We start from the raw sequence: 3416 nt of genomic DNA, 5'->3' as shown, positions 1-3416 counted from the left end.
CACCTCTTAGTAAATGCAGAATGGCTGGGTCCCAATCACTTTCTTTTTTTCTTTCTTTTTTTTTTGCAGGGCAATTGGGATTAAGTGACTTGCCCAGGGTCACACGGCTAGTAAGTGTCAAGTGTCTGAGGTCAGATTTGAACTCGGGTCCTCCTGAATCCAGGGCTGGTGCTTTATCCACAGTGCCACCTAGCTGCCCCCCCCCCCAATCACTTTCACTAGAGATGGATTCCCAGAGACAGCCAAAGGTCATGGATTGTATAGGGTGAGGAAAAGGATCTTACTCAACCAGTCTAATCTCTGGTGGCACAGTCAGGGAGAAGCAAAATATTGGTTAATGTAAGAGAACAACTGTCATTGAAATAAGTAGGGAATATCAATATGGGGTATGAAGTTTTCAGAACATTTCCTGGTAGGGGGTTTCAGGCAGGAAGAGAGGTCATGTCCAGAGCATATAACAGAGGTAGCCTACTTCGAGTGAGTTCTTTGGGTTTCAGAGTGGTCCATACAGATTTTTTTCCAGACTGTTATGTCCTGTCAGAGGCCAAATAATATCTTGGATGGACCTTATGCATATGTTTTATTTCCTTATTAGACTATGAACCTTATTGATGTGGGATGGAAATTAGGGTCAAATTGATTGTGAGTCATCCCAAAAGAATTACAAGACTCAGTGACTCAGTTTCCCAAGTTTTATTGCAATACTGTGGGTTACCACAGGGAGAGAACCAGAATATTGGAAAGGTATCTCTCCAATAAGGAAAGGAAAGACAGTTATATTTATAGTATGGATAAATTGATTATCAGTCTCATTATAATAATCTCCACCTTGGGGAGGTACAAGGGAGGGCCTGTCCTACTCATTATAATATTCTCCACCTAGGGGTGTTACAGGGGAGGGCTTATCCTCCTGGGGTCCTAAGCCAACCCCCAAGGTGGGTACCTTTTTCAGTGGAGGTGTGTTTTGGGGGTTTACATGTCATAAGGTGAATCTGGGGACAAATTTGGCCTTTTCTGCGCATGTCTCTTTCTGATTCCCATGGCTAGTTTCAAAATATCTCCATTTTTCATTAGAATTTCTATACTGTTGTCATTTAGTCTAAGGTCAGCATGGCCTCTCTCCCTCTGTTCCCATTATGGGCACTGATTTCTGTGGGTACAAGAACCTAGTATAAGTTATCCATTAACTGGGTTCTGACTCCCTTTTAGAGCTAATATCTGAAATAGAGCTTGGATCTTAGGTTTTTCTATTAACCCCTTTTTGCCTCCTACATCACTGTGAGGAAAAGCATTATTTTATTGACATTTTCTTATACCTAGCAAAGTACTCTGCACATAGGCTAGACCCAGTATAGACTTTCTTCTATTTTTAAAGCCATTTAGGGAAGCTCAATGGGGCTGTTGATACTTTGTGAATATGCTCACTGAAGCTAAGGAGCCTAGGATCCTGTTTTGGAAACCTGGACTTCATTGGCATTGCTTTGTTCTTATGCCAAGAACCCCTGAGATCCTGCATTACTATTGTCAGGGTTCCCAGATCTCCATCCTATTCCAGTTCAAGGCAAATGGAAAGGCCTTGAAAGTACGGTATGATCATAAAATTACTGGAATTGGAATGGAGAGATCAGAATTTAAATCCAAACTAACATTCATTAGCTGGAACACCTTGGCCAAGTTGCTCAATTTTTCTGAGCATCAATTTGCTCATCGATAAAATGGAGACAATACTTAACTTGCATCCTCTTTCTCATAAAGCTGGGTAGGGGAAAAGCATAAAGTTCTATCAAAAAGTGAGCTATTATTTGAGTCAAATCTTGTCACTGGACTCAGAAGACTCTGGAGGAGAGAGTGAGGCTGATGACTTTGCACAGCCCTGCTTCATGTAAATCCAATTCACTTGCAAATCAAGACAATGCTCTTCTGATGTGATTGGTCCTCTTCAAGAATGAAGGATAAACAACAACAATTATTCAAGGTGATATGACATAGTTGATAGAGAGCTGGCCTTGAAATTTATGTAAGATCTAGGTTCAAATCCTACTTATAACACATAGTGGTTATGTAACTCTAGACCAGGGCTTCTTAAAATTCTTCCACTCATGACCCCTTTTTACCTGAGAAATTTTTATGTGACCTGGGTGTTATGGGCCCAGAGTACCCCAGAAGTTCTCTGGGGCACATCAAAGAACCTTCTCCTTGAGAAACTAAACCAGAGGACAGATACTCCTAGAGAGATAAATGGAACCAGATCGGACTGAGCTGGCTCCTGGACTCCCACCCTTCATTCTAGTCTACCTTACCCCTGGAGAAATAAGTTGGGGTGTGGCTGCTGCCTTTGTGTCCAGAGGAGAGAGATGGCTTGAGAGATCTGCAGCCACCCCTCACCCAACTCCTCCAGCCACGACCAGTGGGGGATGGTCCTCCTTCACTAAGGGAACTTTCCACAGTCAGATGATCACCCTCATCAGTCCTCTATAAAAGTATCTACCTGTCCCCTGCTCAAGGAGATTGGTATCTCAGAGCCATGCTCTGTGCCATGCCTTTCTCCCCATGAGAAGAAGTCGAATGATTTCTTTCTTGGTTTCCCTTCCCTTGCCTCTAAATAAATGACTATCTTCTTTCTAATTGCTTTTGTATGCTAGAGGGTATAATTCTTTAAAGAGGAATTCCTAAGGACCCCAAGCCCCAATCCCTTTCCCAAACCCCCCCCACCCCATTTTCCCTATAACATGGGTATATAGGTATATAAAAGAGGTATACAAATCAAATGTTTACTGCCAAATGTTTTGTGACCCCCCCCCCATTCAGTTATGCAACTCCATATGGGGTCGGGACCCACAGTTTAAGAAGCTTTCCTCTAGACAATTGATCTCTCAGAGCTCCAGGTAGCTCTCTGAGATAGAGGTTCTTAATATTTTCCTACATGTGTGTCATGAGCCCCTTTAGAATTATGGTAAAGTCTATGGACTCCTCAGAATGTTTTTAAATGCATAAAAATTACAAAGGAGAGCAATCATATGATGCAGTTTTTAAGGTTTAGTAGCTTAAATTTGCACTAAGACTTTGAGGACACCCTACATTGAAATATAGCTATCAAATTAAAACAAAACAAAACAAAATTCTCAAACCTCAGGTTAAGAAACCTTGTCTCAAAGGCAATAAATTATGGAGAAAGCACTGGCCTGCATTTGTGAAGGGAATTTCCTTACCTGGGAGTTTCCCATGTCAATACATAGTTTCAGTCATAATCCCCCTAGTATGATTTTAGAATTAGGCTCTGGGGACCACTTGATTGGGGTCCCAACAAGTCTCTGGCCAGTGATTTCTCCTTGTGGTAATAGGTTACGTTTATAGCACCCAAAGCCCTTGCCTTAAGAACCAATGTTCTCTTCCCAGGAGGTGAATAAAAATGCCAA

This window comes from Dromiciops gliroides, chromosome 4 (assembly GCF_019393635.1).
Source record: "Dromiciops gliroides isolate mDroGli1 chromosome 4, mDroGli1.pri, whole genome shotgun sequence".
Lineage (NCBI taxonomy): Eukaryota > Metazoa > Chordata > Mammalia > Microbiotheria > Microbiotheriidae > Dromiciops > Dromiciops gliroides.
The sequence above is the reverse complement of the archived record's forward strand: the minus strand, read 5'-3'. Positions refer to the sequence as shown.